At 39.0% G+C, this 22,360-nt stretch overlaps 1 protein-coding gene across 4 annotated transcripts in view; it reads left to right on the top strand.

Annotated features, from left to right (window-relative positions):
* The window catches only part of dco (discs overgrown), a 248,872-nt gene that overhangs the window by 189,256 nt on the left and 37,256 nt on the right, over nt 1-22,360 (top strand). The window lies entirely within an intron of this gene.

Genomic DNA, 22,360 nt, shown 5'->3' with positions numbered 1-22,360 from the left:
TGTAAAATCATAATCAAAAACCTCCACCAATATTGGACCTCTACTTATAATGGAAGGTTCATACACAGAGGATGACAAGGAAATTAGTGAAATATTAAAAGACTAATATGAGGGGTATGTTTAGCACAACAATAAATAACGTAAAAGTTAACAAATCCACAAGGGCCGTGACAAGGTTTCGAACCTGCGTCCAAGAGGATCCCAGACGCTGCCTTAATTGACTGAGCTACGACGTGGTTAAAAGAATTGCAACTGGGAAATCACCCTGATTTATCAACAAATCCTGCAGTCTCTCCGAGAGACAAACCAGGGTTTTATGCAATTCCCCCATGCACTCGAGCTGTGTCAATAGGCCGTTCTACCTTGGGTGTATGGGGGAATTGTGTAAAACACTGGTTTGTTGACCAGACCACACACTAGAAGGTGAAGGGACGACGACATTTCGGTCCACCCTGGACCATTCTCAAGTCGATTGTGAGAATCGACTTGAGAATGGTCCAGGATGAACCAAAACATTGTTGTCCCTTCACCTTCTAGTGTGTGGTCTGGTGGTCAACATACTTCTGCCACGTTCTTGTGACTCATCGCCTGCACTGGTTTGTGTTGGAGAGACTGCAGGATTCGTTGGTAAATCAGGATGATTTCTCGGTTGCAATTCTTTTACCATGTCGTAGCTCAGTCGATTAAGGCAGCGTCTGGGATCCTCTCGGACGTAGGTTCGAACCCTCGTCGCGGCCCTTGTGGATTTGTTCTTTTGATGCATCGCGCTATTGTGATTTCTGTGTGTAACATAAAAGTTGTAGATCTGCATAACTTTTTTATGAACGATATTCAACACCCCCCTCCCTCCCTCCCCCTCCCCCTTCCCCCCACCTCCCCACCTCCCCTGACAATGTAACTGATATTATCATGAGCACACAAGATTTTCAAAGTGAAATTGACAACATGCCCATGCATTCAGCCCTGGTTCTGAACTCATTGAATTCAAAACTCATAAAGAAATGTAAAGTGCCAGTAGCATTAGTGTTTGAGAGTAATATGGAAGGGAAAGCTTGGATACTGGGGACATTCCAGAAACACTTAAATCAGCAGATATAGCTCCACTACACAAGGGAGGTAGTAAATCCTTGGCAAAAACTAAAGACCAGTCACTAACATCACACACAAATAATGGTTTTTAAACTGTGATTAAGAATCAAATCTCCAGTTTTATGGAGAAGAATGAACTTGACAGTCCAAGTCAGAGTGGGGAAGATCCTGTGTTTCCCAATTACTCAACCTTTATGACAAAATCACGAGAGCATTAGAAGACAAATAGTGCTACAAAGACTTGTAAAGACATTTGACAAATGTGACCATGGAGTGATTGGGCATAAAATGAGAGGAATAATAGGTAAAGTAAATAATGTCTGATAGTGCCTTGTACCTGATATTTTGTCAGAGTTCATCATATTCTGTAGCACAAAGTTGCAAACATTGGTCTGTAGTTTATCAGCGTCTTTCACAGGTAATTTTCATGTGTGGGGCAGTAGATTTTCAATTTTCTGTCAAACAGAATGCAAAGAGTACCAGTCAGTCAAATACGATAAAGTCCAAGTGCCGTGAAAAGTTCTAAGGCCAGATTCACGAAGCAGTTACCCGAGTTTTAACGAACGTGTACATCTTTCCTCAATCTTTGTCGGCTTTGATTACATTTATTAAACAGTTTACGAGCGTGAAAAACTTTCCAGTCAACTGTTGTTGTTATTATAAACAGCCTCCTGGTGCTTCCGAGCTCATTAACTGTTTAATAATTGTAAACAAAACCGCCAAAGATTGAGAAAGATGTACAGGTTCGTAAGTGCTTGCGTAACTGCTTCGTGAATCTAGCCCCTGTACCCCAGGGCACAGTCCTGCACCACTGCTTTTTCTCATTCTCATATCAGATATAGACAAAAATACAAACTACATATTCATGCCATACTTTGCAGATGATACAAAAATCAGCATGAAAATTGCCTCTGAAAGATGCTGAAAAACTACAGACCAATGTTTACATCTTTGATTGTGCTACAGAAAATATGATGAACTCTGACAAAATATCAGGTACAAGGCACTACCAGACATTATTCATAAAAAGAAAACATGTGAAAGATCTAGGAAGTATATCTGATGTCCTGGCATTTTATGAATATAACCAAGCAAATATAGCATGAGCAAGGAAAAGTATAGGATGGATTATGAGAACATTTAAATCCAGGGATCCAACCACAATATTAATACTATTCAAATCACTGATGCTGTCCTGTCTTGAGTACTGCTCAGTACTCGCTCTACTTTTTAGAGCGGGAGAGATTTCTGAAACTGAATGCAGAGAACATATACAGGAGGCATAGACACAATAAAACATCTAAATTATTGGGACTCTCAAAACTCAAAATGCATTTTGGGTGAGGAAAGGAGACAAGAGACGTGTCAAATAATATCTACATGGAAGATACTGGAATGCCAGGTTCCAAATTTGAGCAGTAGAATAAAAATTTGTTGGAGTGAAAGACAGAAGGAAATGCAGAATAGAACCAGTGAAGAGTAGAGGTGCCATAGGCACAGAGACCGCTGTCTGAACATCAGCGCTCCATGGTTGTTCAATACTCTCCCAGCAAGCATTAGCAATATTGCCAGAACAAAGGTGGGCTTCTTCAAGAAGCAATTAGATTAGTTCATGCAAGAAGTGATGGACTAACTGGGTTGTAGGGAATATGTGGGCCTGCATCAAAGCACCAGCTTGTTGAACCAAGTTATCACAAGTCGTGCCTGGCTGGGTGTGAGCAGAACACCTCACTTCCATAACCTCCTTCAGGTATAGTGGTAGCAAGTGATGGTCCTATGTGATGGTCTCCAGGAGTAGTAGTAGTAATGAGTGGGTGTTGTGTATCTAGGTCTCAGGGTATTGTTGTAGTGATGGGGCATTGTATGTGATGGTCTCCAGGAGTGTTAGTGGTAATGAGTGGGTGTTGTGTATCTAGGTCTCAGGGTATTGTTGTAGTGATGATGCATTGTATGTGATGGTCTCCAGGAGTAGTAGTGGTAATGAGTGGGTGTTGTGTATCTAGGTCTCAGGGTATTGTTGTAGTGATGATGCATTGTATGTGATGGTCTCCAGGAGTAGTAGTGGTAATGAGTGGGTGTTGTGTATCTAGGTCTCAGGGTATTGTTGTAGTGATGGGGCATTGTATGTGATGGTCTCCAGGAGTAGTAGTGGTAATGAGTGGGTGTTGTGTATCTAGGTCTCAGGGTATTGTTGTAGTGATGGGGCATTGTATGTGATGGTCTCCAGGAGTAGTAGTGGTAATGAGTGGGTGTTGTGTATCTAGGTCTCAGGGTATTGTTGTAGTGATGATGCATTGTATGTGATGGTCTCCAGGAGTAGTAGTGGTAATGAGTGGGTGTTGTGTATCTAGGTCTCAGGGTATTGTTGTAGTGATGGGGCATTGTATGTGATGGTCTCCAGGAGTAGTAGTGGTAATGGGTGGGCTTCCTATTTCTTGGTCTCAGGGTAGAACAAGGTGCAGGGAGTGAGTGTTGTATATCTTGGGCTTAGCTTCCAGTCCCACCCACCATATCCTTAGTAACTGATATATACCAGTATATATAATGAAAACTCGTTAAAACCCCTTTTCCTTTTGATATAGAGTAATAAATCTGTATTTGCTTGTATTGTACAATTTTTGTACTCAATTATCTTAAAAATTTTGGTTTCAGTATGCTAATACTGAAGTTTTAGTTTTAAAAAAAATTAAAAGTTTGCTAAAGTTCTTTTGCATAAAAAGTTGATATTACTAAAAAGAAAATTTGTGAATTTTGTAGATTATGAACCGAGCAAAAATGGTATTGCCTTCTGTGTTAGGCAAGGGTTAATGTGATGACCAAACCACACAGCAAAAGATGAAGAGACGAAGACATTTTGGTCCGTCTTGGACCATTATGAAGTCGATTGTGGTCCAGGTCTATCACAATGGACTTGATAATGGTCTAGAATGGACCGAAATGTCGTGGTCTCCTCATTTTCTGGTGAGTGGTTTGGTCATGATGTGTTCAGCCACATTATTGTGACTCATCGTTTACATATGGTTTAATGTAACTTAAGACAAATGCTTCTTAGTGGAATTAAATGGTAATAACACGAGAAGTCTTATTACATAGAACTTTTAGTTCATGTGTACATGGGTTTATAAAATAGCCTCATGGTGTAAAGGTTTCTTTACCAGAATTACCGAGTTCTACCTTTGTTTAATGTTATGTACCCTAAAGAATCTGATAATGGGTAATTTCAGCTGAATTTGACATTAACCAAACCATAAGTGGAGTTTGTGAATCGGGACAAAAGGAGCGTTTTTAGGAATAGGAGAGCTGTAAGGTTGTTTTATCATTGGCTGTTATTGAGTTACATACAGGAGTTACAGTAGATTATTTGCTTTAGTGTAGACTTCACCGCACAGTACTGTAATTCTTCTAGAGTTTTATATTGACCAATTGTGTACTTTGCCTTCCTCTTGATCTGACTTTCTATGAATCATCACGTCAAATTGCTGTATTTCTTCTTCACCACATGACTGTTGTTTAACACTGCAATAGTGCCATTCATCACTAACATTTCATCTGTTACAGTTGCTTCCTTTAAATGCATGTGTTTTCAGAGTATTTAATTCTTGATAATTGCAGACATTTTAACTCAAGGGCATGTGTACCACTTTGTTGCCACCCCCCCCCCCCCCCTCCCATCCCCTCCACTAATCTAAGCTTGATCTGCTGTAATATCTAAAGCTTTTCAAATATATACCTTAAATATCTACAGCACCCTTATGCTTATTGTTGAGAGTGTGATCTTCATCTTTAATGCCGTCTCCAGCTTAAATCATGGTTGAAATAGCAATATTCTCTCTAAATGAGAGTTTTAAAATCATTTAAATTCATTTCTGAAACTGAACTAATTCTTGTTAATAATTTCCTTAAAAAATAAGGTTTAAAATATGGTCAAGAAGGCTTTCCCTACTAAAGTATTTTATTTCTCACCTTTTGCTCTAATGATTAAAAAATGGTGCCCACTGTTGCTCATATGCCCAGACACTTTTATTGTATGTATATTAATGCTGTATCCAATATCCTTTCAACATTTTTAATAGACCGTATTTGTGCCTAACACATTTCTCGTGTGCCAGTCATAAAGATTAACTCTTCCAGCGTCTGTATAGGCAACTGCTTTACAGAGTGGACTTGACTGCATCTGAAGCTCAGCATCCGTCTCCGTCTTACTTAGGTGAACTGTGTCATTACACCCATCATTTGTCATCCACCTTTCAAAATGTTATGTTAATTCTCTGTCTCACTCTCTCTCTCTCTCCTACTTTTTTTTATCTTTTTTCTTTTTAACTTAGACTGGGGTTCATTAGGTATGGTGGTAATGTTTGTAGTGAAACTGTAAACTAAGAGATCTATCTCACTTGAAGCCTAACCCTAGTAAGTAGTTTATTTGATGAGCTTATTTTTAGTTTCTCTTGCTCTCTCTCTTTCTCTCTCTTGTACTTTCCTCTTTCTTTTTGCATAGCTTTTCAAGAGTCAGCTTTCTTCCATGATATAATGATCACACACTCATTGACATTCATGACCAAACCACACACCAGAAGATGAGGAGGTTTCGGTCCGTTCTGGACCATTATCAAGTCTGGACCACAATCGATTTGATAATGGTGCAGGACGGACCAAAGCATCGCCGTTTCTCCATCTTCTGGTGTGTGATTTGGTCATCATATCTTCAGCCACATTATTGTGACTCATTATCTGCACTCATCAGCATTTACCACTCATTCACACATTTCTTTTAAATGTCATTGATAATCTACAACTTCTGAACTTTCTTGTTCTGGTACCAGTACTGTCCTGGCACAGTACTGGTACAATACAGCTTGCTAAATTGACAAGTTTTCATCACAGCAGCCTATTGTCACGGGTGAAGCAAGTTGTTTTCCGTATCAGGTCTGACTCGGCCATTCATAAAGTATTTTGTTGTGAGTACAGGTGTGCACAGTCATGACCCGATTGTCTGGGGCGTGTGCATGGGAATATGACACCACATAGGTTCGGAGGTGTGCACAGTCATGACCCGATTGTCTGGGGCGTGTGCATGGGAATATGACACCACATAGGTTCGGAGCCTCATCACGGCTCCTACAGATTTTCTTGTTATGAATATTTTAGCCTAGTTACTACGATTTAGTAATTAGTGGTAATTCTGTTTACTTCGGGAAATTTTTGTTGTTAAACGAAAGACAACGTAGAAAGTGAACTTTCTATAGTGTGTTTGCCTGCTCAAATGGTATCTCTCGCGTACTGTTTGGAAGAATAACCTCATTCTGCATAAGACTTGGCTCATTGTCATAGCATATCTTGCTGACATGGCCCTTCAATAATATGTGTATAATTTACAAGCAGTGGTATGATTAGAAATAATGATAAAGTAATTATGTAGAGTTGTATCAGGTTAAAAAAATGCAAATAATTTTTAAAGTGAACTCTGCACATGTTCACGAATAACATGTGAACTCTCCACATACAGTTCATACACTATGCTTTTTTTCAGCCATTAAGGAAATATGCTTAATTAACACATTGGTCTTGCTGAAGGAGGATTCTATAGTTCTCATAACACAGTTGTTAGGATTTAATGAATCATTATTGCTCTCCATATAACGTGTTGTAATCATTAATCTTGTTTATTGAATTACATTTATCAAGCAATATTGTTCATTCCCTGAGTAAATTCAAGCTTCAAGGAAGTGAAATTATTGTAGTGTATTCTAAGAATTTAGTTGTAGTGTGGCTGGGCTGTGGGGGTCAGGAACCGTGAACCCCAGGTGTGTGAGGCCGTTGCTCTATCAACTCGGCTATGATTAATCTTGAAAGGAAAGTTTCCAGAAGCAGTATCCTCCTGCCAAACTGGAATTTTCAAATTTCTTTGACGTCTATTGAAGCCCTGGAGGAATTACTGACCCTCGTCCACGTCATATACATTGTCATCCACACTTGTGTGGTAATAAACTTGTGATCAATAAACATGTGATCAATAAACATGTGATCAATAAACATGTGATCAATAAACATGTGATCAATAAACATGTGATCAATAAACATGTGATCAGTAAACATGTGATCAGTAAACATGTGATCAGTAAACATGTGATCAGTAAACATGTGATCAGTAAACATGTGATCAGTAAACATGTGATCAGTAAACATGTGATCAGTAAACATGTGATCAATAAACATGTGATCAATAAACATGTGATCAATAAACATGTGAGGCTGATGGTGTTTATTTCCACGGAAGTGTGGATGGGAATTTATTGTAGTGTATTTAGTGCATTTAAATTTGGTCTTAGAAATTAATATTGTTGAATATCTAACCTGTCTACATTGTGGTTAAAGAATATTTATTAATACAGACATAGTTAATTATAAAGTATTAATATTGGTGTGAATTGTTACTGTGCCAAGTGAGTGTAGGATCCAGGATTGTATGGTTGTATGTCATTGTTTTAGATTCAGCTACTCAGAACAGTTCCAAGCAGCACGGGCTATGGTGAGCCAGTCGTACTTACCTGGCACAAGAGTATGGTTGTATGGCAGAGAGAAGGCTGGCAATGTAGGCCTATTAATCTTGTGGAGATTTTAAAAGTGTAGTGCAAGAAATTGGTTGAAGAAGTCAATAGATGAGGAACTAATAGGTGGTGACTAAAATTTTAATGAATTTGTTTTTTTGGATGAGATATTTATAGTAAGACACCTGTTAAAAAGATGTGATGGAGCAAGTATCAGTTGTGGATGAGGCAGCTTCTCTTCCTAAAAGGATAGTACAGTATCTCTGGTGACTGGCCTCTTTACCTTTCCAGCAAGTTGTCATCGTGAGGGGCTTGGTGGGCAGCTGCTGGAGTGTGATGCTCCAGGGGAGAGCATGTTCTCTGGCCTTTTGAAGCCTTATGCACCTGCTGCTGTTTTCACTAATTTTGCTGGTTTCTTTTTTCTCTTTTGTCATGTTTATTTTTCCTCCCCACCTCTTCTCTTTTCTGATTGTTCCTTCCAGCCGACTTGGTGCCGTTCTTGAATATTCTTTCTGTTGTCTTCTTCTGTTTTGACGCCGGGTGATTGGGAAGGTGCACACTTTCACCTGAAGAACTGTAGAACCTGACGTGGTTAGGCGAGGGAAAACTGAAAAATACTGCCTCATTGCTGAGCCTGATCTCGATGGACTGATGGTTCTTAAGGTGATGATTGCAGGGTGTATATCCATGATGCAACCCTGAGGGGGCCCCCATCTTGTTGGGTGTCCTATCCTCTAATTGTGGCTCCATGGTGGGTATCGGGGCTCAATCGTGAATGAAATTACAGTATATCCATGTTTGTTCTAAGCCAATTTCTGACCCTCATTGAACTTCTCAGGCTCGTGGGGTGGCAACCAGGCCCCCCCCTGAGGCGGACTGTGATGGAAGGATGGGTTCTCTAGACCCTGCTACATTGGTCCCAGACCAAGCTGCTTCTCTTGACTCTCCCGATAGACAATTTCTGCTCCCCCTACCACCTCTGGCAGGTGGGAGGGGTTGAGCCCCCGAGCCTCATGTGGCAGTCAACTGCGCCTTTAACCCCCCTTTTTACTAGGGGTGTTCAGCGCCATCGCCTCTGCACTCAAACATGCATAATTCATTCCCAATCTAATACATTCCAGGATTTGTTTGGTCCTTCTGAGTGGACTGAGTATTTTGATCTCAGTCATGTTGTTCCTACGTGTCATGATTTATTCATTAATTAACACCTAGTTGATTCTGTGGATTCCTTTGTCACTTTTAACCCCCACCCATACTGGTACATGTGTCGTTGCATCCCTTCTCAAGAAGCAGCCAACTGCTTGGCTTCATTGTCCTGCATTGGTGAAACCCCAGTGAGGATCTTCAGAAAAATCCTAGTTAAATAGAAGCCCTGAGAAAGAAGGCAATAAAAATATATGTGAGAATATATTGAGGCCATATGATGGAGTAGAACCCAAATCCCTAGAATCGGACTTGCTTCCGACCTGACCATAATGAGCTCAAAAGTATCTCGGTCAGACTACTACCTAAATGTTTTCTCAGATACCTCATGTTCTTGTGGATACATCATGCATATGTATATGTCAAATTTGGTCTAAGATTGCATTTATTAGGCATAGGTTTGGTTATTTAGTCCTAGGGCAGGTTAGGTTGATGGCTAGTCTGTTTCAGCTTCTGTTATGCAATTTAGAATCTCGGTAGTTCAAAGTATGGATATAATTTTAGGTACAACAGTACATATTTTGTACATTCTATCCACTGTCATAGGTGTCATCATTTTGGAGGATAAGAAAGTTTAACACTTTTCTGAGAACTTCACTTGGATTTACGGGCGGTTTAGATAAGCGCTTGTCGGATCACGACGTAAATTTACGGTCCGTGTTATAGTGGGTATTTACTACTCGATCGACTTGAGGTTTGTATGAATATGTTTGCCATTAAATTTTCGTTTTCTCTAATAAGCACAGTGCCTATTTGAGAAAATGGCAATGTATTGTAACTTAGAGGAGAGACTATCGAGTTGGTGACACAACGAGGGTAATCGCCCACTCCACACACTCGTGTGTTGGCCGCGATCATGATTCTACATTTATATGCATATGTCTGTGTAGAGAATTTTATTCCGAACACTATACAAACAAAAAAAACGGTGTGAAACAAGTATAAACTTGAAAAACATGAGCAAAGTAAAAACTTTTTACGCTCACGGGTACAAACACGGGTAAGATTTTATTCGCCGCAAATTTATTTGACGCTGTGTTGGCCAATTCTACCCATGTTCTTATAGAACTTTCTATTGCGAACACATTGCTATAAAAATGAAATACGTAGCTCGAGAAATAATGTCAGGACAGTGAAATAAGTATAAACTTTCAAAGCGCTGCATCACAACAGTGTCGTCGCTGCTGAAATCACGGCTAACGCTTCGCCCAGTTCCCACACTCGTGCGGAACATAATTAGACATTGATAGGCATATGTCTGGGTGGGGAATTTTATTGCGAGTTCAGTGATATCAAAATAAGCGCTGTAGGATGACTGTGAGGCTGGCAACAAACGAAAGAGTATGAACATTTACTTCCTGTTTGGGTGTCACGGCGAGTCATCTTCGTGTTTATTTACTTCGTGGTGGGATAGCAAATGCTTTGGTGACATTTTATGCATATGATCTTGTAGAGAATTTTATTGCCAACGCATTGATACCAAAATGAAAAACGTAGCTCGAGAATTGATGTTAGGAGCGTGAAAACATTATACACTTTTTTGTGTTTACGCTGGAGCGCCCAGAACGCCGCGCGCTCAAGGCGCTTTTTTTTTTACGAGTGCCGCGCGCACTAAAGTGTTAAATTGAATATAGAAGAGCATAGAGAGTGACGTGACAGTAGGGTGTGGGAGGAGAGCTGCTGCAGGCAGTGACCATGGAGGGTGACGTGACAGTAGGGTGTGGGAGGAGAGCTGCTACAGACAGTGACCATGGAGGGTGACGTGACAGTAGGGTGTGGGAGGAGAGGTGCCACAGGCAGTGACCATGGAGGGTGACGTGACAGTAGGGTGTGGGAGGAGAGGTGCCACAGGCAGTGACCATGGAGGGTGACGTGACAGTAGGGTGTGGGAGGAGAGGTGCCTCAGACAGTGACCATGGAGGGTGACGTGACAGTAGGGTGTGGGAGGAGAGCTGCTACAGACAGTGACCATGGAGGGTGACGTGACAGTAGGGTGTGGGAGGAGAGGTGCCACAGGCAGTGACCATGGAGGGTGACGTGACAGTAGGGTGTGGGAGGAGAGCTGCCACAGGCAGTGACCATGGAGGGTGACGTGACAGTAGGGTGTGGGAGGAGAGCTGCCACAGGCAGTGACCATGGAGGGTGACGTGACAGTAGGGTGTGGGAGGAGAGGTGCCACAGGCAGTGACCATGGAGGGTGACGTGACAGTAGGGTGTGGGAGGAGAGCTGCCACAGACAGTGACCATAGAGAGTGACGTGACAGTAGAGTGTGGGAGGAGAGCTGCTACAGACAGTGACCATGGAGGGTGACGGGACAGTAGGGTGTGGGAGGAGAGCTGCTACAGGCAGTGAAGATTCACATAAAAAAAATTCACATTTTAAAATTCACATATTTTGTCAAATGTTCTTATGGTTAATCCAGAAAATACTGTAATAATTTAACACCAGTTTGGTGCACAAGAAGAACAATTTATGGTATATTAAGTCATTTTATTTACTATGATAGTTGTGGCAGAGAATGTAATAAAGGTAGGAAAGTTGTTTTGCTGGGCTTTGAAGAAAAATTAGCTGAAAACAAGCTTCAAATAATTGTAAATTATTGTTCGTAGGGAGATGTTGAAGACGTAAGGTAATATGTACTCCGTGACATACTAGAACTTAACATACTTGAACATTAATTCTCTGGTATTTGTGACTTAACAAAATATATTTGGTGCAAAGAGGAGTAATTGGGGACCCGATTGCAAACTAACCAATGGGGGACACATCTGGAAAAACTAGTAAGGCAAGGCTTACCCTGAGTTAAGGCAATGGAAAACTTGATGCCTGCCAACAGGAGCCAGATCTCAGCCATTCCTCTACCCACCTGTATGAACAAAAGAAAAAGTTAATGATAAATAATGGAGAAGAAGAAGAAGATGGTGTGAGCAGAATTAGTGGTGTGCCTTGGTTGCATGGGAGTGAAGCAGGAGTGATAGGCTGGGGAGCAATGCACCATACAGGTAAGTACTTGGAGGGCAATGTGACAATTATCCATACCTTCTAAACAATTCTAAACTCTAATTTTCCAGTTCACGCAATAATATATTGACCGTTAACACGGCAATAATAGTTTTTCTAGTATCTAAAATGAAAGGTGATGTGGTTACTTTATACAGTTTTGTAAATGTATGTATCTTACAAGGCTGGCAAAATGTTGACACAATATTTTTTCCATGGAGATACATATGTATATTAAAATGTTTCAGTGCTGGAGTTAGTTTTAGTTGAACTATAGAGTGCAAGATTGGCATGAGCAGGATAGGTATAGCAATGAATGATAATGAAGAATTTATAAATAAGTAACTCATAAGGTTCAGGTAGTAACTCATAAGGTTGAGGTAGTAACTCATAAGGTTGAGGTAGTAACTCATAAGGTTGAGGTAGTAACTCATAAGGTTGAGGTAGTAACTCATAAGGTTGAGGTAGTAACTCATAAGGTTGAGGTAGTAACTCATAAGGTTGAGGTAGTAACTCATAAGGTTGAGGTAGTAACTCATAAGGTTGAGGTAGTAACTCATAAGGTTGAGGTAGTAACTCATAAGGGTGAGGTAGTAACTCATAAGGGTGAGGTAGTAACTCATAAGGTTGAGGTAGTAACTCATAAGGGTGAGGTAGTAACTCATAAGGTTGAGGTAGTAACTCATAAGGGTGAGGTAGTAACTCATAAGGTTGAGGTAGTAACTCATAAGGGTGAGGTAGTAACTCATAAGGGTGAGGTAGTAACTCATAAGGTTGAGGTAGTAACTCATAAGGGTGAGGTAGTAACTCATAAGGTTGAGGTAGTAACTCATAAGGGTGAGGTAGTAACTCATAAGGTTGAGGTAGTAACTCATAAGGGTGAGGTAGTAACTCATAAGGTTGAGGTAGTAACTCATAAGGTTGAGGTAGTAACTCATAAGGTTGAGGTAGTAACTCATAAGGGTGAGGTAGTAACTCATAAGGTTGAGGTAGTAACTCATAAGGTTGAGGTAGTAACTCATAAGGTTGAGGTAGTAACTCATAAGGGTGAGGTAGTAACTCATAAGGTTGAGGTAGTAACTCATAAGGTTGAGGTAGTAACTCATAAGGTTGAGGTAGTAACTCATAAGGGTGAGGTAGTAACTCATAAGGTTGAGGTAGTAACTCATAAGGTTGAGGTAGTAACTCATAAGGTTGAGGTAGTAACTCATAAGGGTGAGGTAGTAACTCATAAGGTTGAGGTAGTAACTCATAAGGTTGAGGTAGTAACTCATAAGGGTGAGGTAGTAACTCATAAGGTTGAGGTAGTAACTCATAAGGTTGAGGTAGTAACTCATAAGGTTGAGGTAGTAACTCATAAGGTTGAGGTAGTAACTCATAAGGTTGAGGTAGTAACTCATAAGGGTGAGGTAGTAACTCATAAGGTTGAGGTTGTAACTCATAAGGTTGAGGTAGTAACTCATAAGGTTGAGGTAGTAACTCATAAGGGTGAGGTAGTAACTCATAAGGTTGAGGTAGTAACTCATAAGGTTGAGGTAGTAACTCATAAGGTTGAGGTAGTAACTCATAAGGGTGAGGTAGTAACTCATAAGGTTGAGGTAGTAACTCATAAGGTTGAGGTAGTAACTCATAAGGGTGAGGTAGTAACTCATAAGGTTGAGGTAGTAACTCATAAGGTTGAGGTAGTAACTCATAAGGTTGAGGTAGTAACTCATAAGGTTGAGGTAGTAACTCATAAGGGTGAGGTAGTAACTCATAAGGTTGAGGTAGTAACTCATAAGGTTGAGGTAGTAACTCATAAGGTTGAGGTAGTAACTCATAAGGTTGAGGTAGTAACTCATAAGGTTGAGGTAGTAACTCATAAGGTTGAGGTAGTAACTCATAAGGGTGAGGTAGTAACTCATAAGGGTGAGGTAGTAACTCATAAGGTTGAGGTAGTAACTCATAAGGTTGAGGTAGTAACTCATAAGGTTGAGGTAGTAACTCATAAGGGTGAGGTAGTAACTCATAAGGTTGAGGTAGTAACTCATAAGGTTGACGGGGAGCTATAGTCAACTTTTGAATGAATTTTTTTCACATTTACATGTCTTTAAAACTTTGACAAATAACATAAGCATGGTTACTACAAGCAGTTAAAAAATAATAATAAACCCAGCGCATTTTTTTTTACCTCCAAAATCCTATCTTGATAAAAAAAATGTATAAGAAATAATAATAATGTAAAGCTTGCCTATTGATGCATCGCGTGAACATTTGGTCAATAACTGATGAAAAGTGTGAGTTTGGGGTGGAAGAAAACCTTTCAGATTTGTATTTTGCTGCTAAAAATGCAGAGTCACAAATCCTCAAGAATATCCATTTTAATTATATAATTGTACTGTAAATATTTTCTAATTATTTAGTTAATCTTAATTATTTTTGTTTTCATAAAAATAATAAAGTACACTAGATGGCAACTTGCCGTATTGCTAAATTTTCTTGCCACTAAAAATCTAAATAAAATAATTTATTAACCAATTTCTTGTAAATAAAGTTCAAAATGGAACTAATAATTTTTACTTTGACTCTTAACTGTAACTCTTTTTAACTCTTGTACTATTCAAGAGTACAGTACAAGAGTACTGTACAATAGGGTATTAAAGGTATCAACACAAAATAGAACATGAAACATTGGGTATAAATTGGATAAGTTTAGATTTAGGAAATACTTAGGTAAATACTGGTTCAGTAATAGGGTTGTTGATTTGTGAAACCAATTACCACATAACATAATAGAAGTAGGATCCCTTGATTGTTCAACAGTAGGTTAGACATATACCTGTACTGTATATGAAAGAGTTTGGGTGGATATAAATAGGAGCTGCCTTTGTATGGGGGCAATAGGCCTTCTGCAGTTACCTTCTTTCTTATATTCTTAGGTACAGAGAGTTCAATACAAGATTATTGTACATAGAGTACTGTACATAGAGTATTATACAAGAGTATAGTACAAGAGTACTATACTCCGTTCGTAGAGTACTCTCTAAGAATGGATATTCTAAAGTGAGACTCATCGACTGAACCTTTGCCAACTACACTAAACTCTAAACTACACTACACTAAAAGTAGGTCAGGATGAGTTATGTCTGTTGATGGGGGCTGTGAAGTCTGAGGGACACCTGTGTCTGGCCCAAATATTCAAGCAGGTTCCAGTTTGATGGTTTAGTGGAGCCACCAGACAGTATCTGGGTTCCTTTCTCGACAAAATGCGTAACCCTTCTTGCTGCTGTTGTTTTAAGAACATAAGAATGGGGGTGACTGCTTGGGTGGGGGGTGGGGGGCTGTCAGCCCGTGTGCGGCGGCTCCTGTTTATGGCCGCCCAATACCACTCGTGTGTCCAGCCCGCACTTGAAACAATCAAGGGACCCCAGCCTCCGCCATGTTGTGCGGTGGTTGGTTCCACAGATCAGCAACCCTGTTGCAGAGCCAGTGTTTGTCTCTGGTCTTTCCTAAATCTAGGCTTGTGTGATTTGTGCCCATTGTTTCGTGGTCTGTCTTGTGTTGGTACTTTTAATACCCTGTTAATATCATAAGAGCAAAAAAAAAAGAAAACAACTTCAAGATGATCTAAATAGGGTTTTGAAATGGTCAAAAGATTGGCAGATGCAGTTTAATGCTGACTAATGTAAGGTTTTGAGGTTAGGTATTGATGATAGAGTTACAAGATATGAGCTAGATGGTGTTGAGATTGCAATGTCGGATCGTGAAAGGAATCTGGGAGTTATGATTAATAAGAATTTAAAATAAAAAAATAAATGCATAAATGTTCGTAATAAGGGAAATAGGACACTTGGATTTATTAATCGATGCATTAGTAACAAGACACCTGGAGTTGTTCTTCAGCTATATCTTGCTCTGGTTAGGCCCCATTTAGATTATGCAGTTCAGTTTTGGTTGCCATACTATAGAATGGATATAAATTCACTAGAACGCGGCCAGCGTAGGATGACAAAGTTAATCCCCCAAATTAGAAACCTGTCATATGAAGAAAGATTAACAAAGCTTAAATTACATTCTCTAGAAAAGCAAAAAATTATGGGGTGACATGATAGAGGTGTACAAGTGGATGAATGGGCATAACAAAGGGGATATTAATAGAGTAATAAAAATTATCGACACAAGACAGAACACGAAACAATGGATATAAATTGGGTAAGTTTAGATTTAGGAAAAACTTGGGTAAATACTGGTTCAGTAACATGGTTGTTGATTTGAGGAACCAATTACTGTGTAACGTGGTGGAGGTGGGGTCCCTTGATTGTTTCAAACGTGTGTTGAACATGTATATGAGTGGGATTGGGCAGTTATAAATAGGAGCTGCCTCACATGGGCCAATAGGCTTTCTGCAGTTACCTTTTTTGTTGACCAAACCACATTCTTATGTACTTTATTCTTATGTACTCTACAATAGTACTGTACAAAGAGTTCAGCACAGTAGCACCTCGATTAACGAGTTTAATCTGTTCCGGCACCGAGCTCGTCATGTGGAAAACTCATCTTGCGAAACAACAACAAAACTGTCGTCAAAGGTGTCCGAGAACCAGCGGAAATGCTCGTTAATTGAGGAAAAGCTCGTTAGTAGAGACAAATGTTCTGTGAGTGGCTTGCTTGTTATTCGAAATGCTCGTAAATGGAGTCGCTCGTTAATCGAGGTACCACTACAAGAATACTATATAAAGAGTATAGTACAAGAGTACAGTATTGTACAAATTTACTCAAAAAATTACTGAAATGACTGGGCCCCTTAATGGTGTGATGAGGATAGGAAATGTGAAATTGGGTGGCAATGAGTGAGTGTAATTACCTAAGTGTAGTTACAGGATGAGAGCTACACTCGTGGTGTCCGGTCTTCCCAGCACTCTTTGTCATATAACGCTTTGGAACTACTGACGGTTTTGGCCTCCACCACCACCTTACTTAACTTGTTCCAACCGTCTACCACTCTGTTTGCGAAAGTGAATTTTCTTATATTTCTTTGACATCTTTGTTTAGTTAGCTTAAATCTATGACCGCTTGTTCTTGAAGTTCCAGGTCTCAGGAAATCTTCCCTATCAATTTTAGCAATTCTCGTTACTATTTTGTACGTAGTGATCATATCACCTCTTTTTCTTCTGTGTTCTAGTTTTGGCATATTTAATGCCACTAACCTCTCCTCGTAGCTCTTGTCCTTCAGTTCTGGGAGCCACTTAGTAGCATGTCTTTGCACCTTTTCCAGTTTGTTGATGTACTTCTTAAGATATGGGCACCACACAACCGCTGCACATTCTAGCTTTGGCCTAACAAAAGTCATGACCAATTTCTTTAGTATATCGCCATCCATGTATTTAAAAGCAATTCTGAAGTTAGAAAGCGTGGCATAGGCTCCTTGCACAATATTCTTTATGTGGTCCTCAGGTGATAGTTTTCTATCTAGAACCACCCCTAGATCTCTTTCTTCATCAGAATTCTTTAAAGATTTCTCACATAATATATAGGTTGTGTGGGGTCTATGTTCTCCTATTCCACATTCCATAACATGGCATTTATTAACATTAAATTCCATTTGCCAAGTGGGGATCCATATACTTATTTTGTCCAGGTCTTCTTGAAGGGCATGACAATCATCAAAGTTTCTTATCCTTCCTATTATCTTAGCATCATCAGCAAACATGTTCATATAATTCTGTATACCAACTGGAAGATCATTTATGTAGACAATAAACATCACTGGTGCAAGAACTGAACCCTGTGGTACTCCACTTGTGACATTTCTCCACTCCAATACATTGCCACTAATTACTGCCCTCATTTTTCTATCAGTCAGAAAATTTTTCCTCCAGGTTAGAAGCTTACCTGTCACCTCTCCAATATTGTCCAGTTTCTAGAACAACCTCTTATGTGGAACTCTGTCGAAAGTTTTTTTAGGTCCAGATAGATGCAGTCAACCCAACCATCACTTGTAAAATCTCTGTGGCTTGATCATAAAAACTGAGTAAGTTCGTTACACAGGATCTTCCAGATCAAAAACCATACTGTCTGTCTGATATTATATCGTTTTTCTCCAAGTATTCTACCCATTTAGTTTTAGTTATTTTTTCCAAAATTTTGACTATTACACTTGTCAATGATACAGGTCTATAATTAATTGTGTGTAATAATTAACTGTAAATTGTGTAATTGTGTAATTACCTAAGTGTAGTTACAGGATGAGAGCTACGCTCGTGGTGTCCCATCTACCCAGCACTCTTTGTCTTAAAACGCTTTGAAATTACTGACGGTTTTGGCCTCCACCACCTTCTCACCTAACTTGTTCCAACCGTCTACCACTCTGTTTACAAAAGTAAATTTTTGTATATTTCTCTGGCAGCTTTGTTTAGTTAGTTTAAATCTATGACATCTTGTTCTTGAAGTTCCGGGTCTCAGGAATTCTTCCCTATCAATTTTATCGATTCCTGTTACTATTTTGAACGTAGTGATCATATCGCCTCTTTTTTTCTTCTATCTTCTAGTTTTTGCATATTTAATGCCTCTAACCTCTCCTCGTAGCTCTTGTCCTTCAGTTCTGGGAGCCACTTAGTGGCATGTCGTTGCACCTTTTCCAGTTTGTTGATGTGCTTCTTAAGATATGGGCACCATACAATCGCTGCATATTCCAGCTTTGGTCTAACAAAAGTCGTAAACAATTTCTTTAGTATTTCTCCATCCATGTATTTAAAAGCAATTCTGAAATTAGAAAGTGTAGCAAAGGCTCCTTGCACAATGTTCTTAATGTGGTCCTCAGGTTACAGTTTTCTATCTAGAACCACCCCTAGATCCCTTTCTTTGTCAGAATTCTTTAAAGATTTCTCACATAATTTATAGGTTGTGTGGGGTCTATGTTCTCCAATTCCATATTCCATAACATGGCATTTATTCACATTAAATTCCATTTGCCAAGTGTTTCCTCCATATACTTATTCTGTCCAGGTGTGTCTATGAGCAAACACTGTGACTGGGATGGTAAGAGCTCTTTCTTACACCTAGTTTGTTTCGTAGCTGTATGTACCATCATATAAAGTTGCTGGAACAACACAGCAGCCTTTTCTTATAAACAAAGGGCAAAGTCCATTTCATGCACCCACCAAACCCACTGTTTATGAATGAAAACAGTTTACATATGACTCACAGCTGATGACGACTTTTGTTGTTCAAACCACAGTGCTGTAATTGCCTCACCATGTACTACAAATACAAATAATCGCCAACACAATCAAAACATCTAGCCTAAGTAATGCCTAAATATGCACAATATGCTAGTATAAAACAATATTAATTTAAATTAGAGAAAACTTATATTTTCAATGAATAGCATGTTAAAATTGATGAATGCGTCTTTGGGGTCGACCGCTGGATGGAATGGACTTGGCGTGAAGACAGGTTGAACACGGTGCTTGTGTGGCATACAGCAGCGTGTGGATGATAAGGGCAGGTGTCGCTGCCCTCTCCTTCCTTGCTTGGTGTATATTAAAAGATTACTTTTATAATAAAAGATTTAACTAACCATTAGTAATGTGATATGCATGTTATTGTACAAAAAACTAATAATTTAAACTTTAAAGTTTAAACTGAAGGGTTGGAGGCATTTACCTAAGTAACACTGAGAAGAAAGAAGATCAGTACTAGTGTTGATAAGACAGATAAAGGTATGAAAGGAAGAGTGGCAAAGAGAAAAATGCCATCAGTGAGGTGGCATTTTCACCATCACCATCATCATCTTCACCATGAGATACCATGTTGATCACCTTAGATACCATGGAAGGCAAATAAAATACTGACGTAATATTCACAGAGTTAGTGAAAGCTTACGACAAGTGTAACCATAGCATTATTGCACATGAAATGTGGACAAAGAAAATTTCTGTACTGGCAAAGTAGGAAGATGTATCTTTAATTTCCTAATGAACAGAACCCAGTGTGTAATAGTCAACAAAATAAAATACGAAGCAATGCTCCTCATTACAGGGTGTAGATGGAGTGATAGAGAGGAATGCCCTACATAATGGTGCAAAATTAGTAATAAAAATGTGAAATTCCTTTATCAGAATCAAATCAGCTAAGCACTTAAACTGCTGGGATCACCGTAAAGCACTTGAATTATTCCATTCACTTGGTCTGTGTGGGTCTCGAACTGCGGACCACACTTAATAATTCACCTGAATTATATTCATTGGAACAGAAATGAGTGATCTCGTATGCAGAAAATACTGGAAGGTTACGTTTCAAACATGCTCAATAAAATTACGACATGCTGAAGTGAGACTGGGTAAAATAAATCACATGAAAAATATTAGGTGTCATTTGCTCAATTAACATTCATAATTTAGTGTACCACAACTAACATAATTTGCATTTCCACATCCAATAAATATAAATTTACATGATTAGGGGAGGATTTTTACATACAGTTCACAGTACCGAATAACTTATTGAAAGCAGAAATTTCAACTTTGTATAGTTTGTTGGCTTACTCTACGAAGAACTTCAATATTATTCATTTATTTAACCTAACCTTACCTAATACAACACAACACTAATATTACTGTACATGAGCTTGGCAAAGTGAAGTTTAACTGCCGTGTGCAGAGACTTCAGTGGCCACAGGTCTTTGACTTCCTGCTGAGGCTTTGCTGTTGGAAGGTCTCTGGTTTTCTGCCAAGGCTCCATTGGTGGAAGGTTTTTGGCTTTCTGCTGATGCTTCATTGGTTGAAGGTTTCTTTTTTTCTCTTATCAAATAAGAATAGAATTTTGCTTGGCTTCTTTTTTGTTTTATTGGCATCTTTTATGATCAGCTCTTTGGTTTGCCTCAAGTACTAAGCCTATACCAAAATCCTTTGCAACACACACAGGAACCTCCATTTTCACAAAGTTCAGTCACTTATCTTTATTGGATATTGTAACTTGCTTCCTCTTAGCACCCCCACATTGATTGCTGCTGCTTTCAGACATGGTCTTGTCCAAAAATGATCCATGTTTCTATCAAAGCAAATAATTTTAGAAGGAAAATCTTTCATTAACAGAGCATCTCTGTAAAATGATCCAAGGGAGAAACACGTGGCTGGGCATGTAGATGAGGTCAGGACGGCTCCACTTGGGGCATGATATGTAGGCTACTAGATGAAAAAAAAGACCCCTATTTTCCCTAGCAGGGAAGTTCTCTATTATATAGTGAAATTCTATAGTTTCTTTATATTTTTCTATACAGTATAGTGAATTTCACTATAAAGAAATTCCCTATACAACCTATACATTGAATTTTAACAATCTTTTCTTATTTGTTGGTATATTAGATATTATATTTCTTTATTTAATTTTATTAATGAATTGCTTAACTGTCAGTTGTTATGAGCTTAAGTTGCCACATATTGTTTAGTAATCTAATGACAATTCAGTACCTTAACTTGCAGTTACCTTGTGATGATTTTGGGGTTTGGTGTCCTGGTCAGTAACTGGAAGTTCTATATGACTTTAACGGTCAAGCACTTGAATACAAATTTATTCAGGGTTTCTCATTTCATATATCCTTTTAACCTAAATTCCCATTTGGGTTAAAATAAAAAAAACAGGTCAAGAGCTCGAATGTGAATCCTTTATATTACTTGAAGATACAGGTTACCAGAATCTGAATTAGCGAGCTCTTACAGTATTTTGAAAGGTAATCCTTACTCGATAACCGAAGAATGTCTTCGTGTGTCAGGTCAAAATTTGTAAAGACTTGTATTGTAGTGGTTATCTTGAGATGATTTCGGGGCTTAGCATCCCCGCGGCCCGGTCCTCGACTAGGCCTCCTTTTTTTTACACCCCCCTTCCCCCCGCAAAACAGCCCGTAACAGCTGTCTAACTCCTGGGTACCTATTTACTGCTAAGTAACAGGAGCATCAGGGCGAAAGAAACATTTTGCCCATTTGTCTCCGCCACCACTGGGGATCGAACCCAGAACCTCAGGACTACGAATCCGAAGTGCTGTCCAACCCAGCTGTCAGGCGCCCTGATAGCCGAGTTGGACAGCTGGGTTGGAAATCAAATAAGGTGTAAAAAATAAAAAAGTGTTAGTGTAAAAATTTGTAGTGTTAGTGTAAGAAAGCTCCTTATTAGTAGGTTATTTAGACCATAAATGTTATGATACCAGGAATGTTCTATTTAGACTTGGTTGTAAACACCACCTCAGGAAGTTTTGTAATGTAATTTTGTTTATTTATAGTTTAAGACTGGCTAAAGATAACTTATTCAGTTTATATTATAAATATGTATTTTTGGAACCAAGCCATGCACTCTGTCAATTTTCATCATTATAACCTTCAATAATTGTTAAAGAATTATTTATAAACACAGTGATTACAATTGTAATCTTTCATACAGAATTGCTCAATTTTTTTTTATTTAGTGTTGTATAATAAAACAGTAATTTTGCAACCTACTAGATTGTGACAATTTTTAAATGTCACACTTTACTTAACTGGCATATCAT

Source organism: Procambarus clarkii, chromosome 59, assembly GCF_040958095.1.
Source record: "Procambarus clarkii isolate CNS0578487 chromosome 59, FALCON_Pclarkii_2.0, whole genome shotgun sequence".
NCBI lineage: Eukaryota > Metazoa > Arthropoda > Malacostraca > Decapoda > Cambaridae > Procambarus > Procambarus clarkii.
This window is presented reverse-complemented; position numbering and strand designations above follow the sequence as displayed.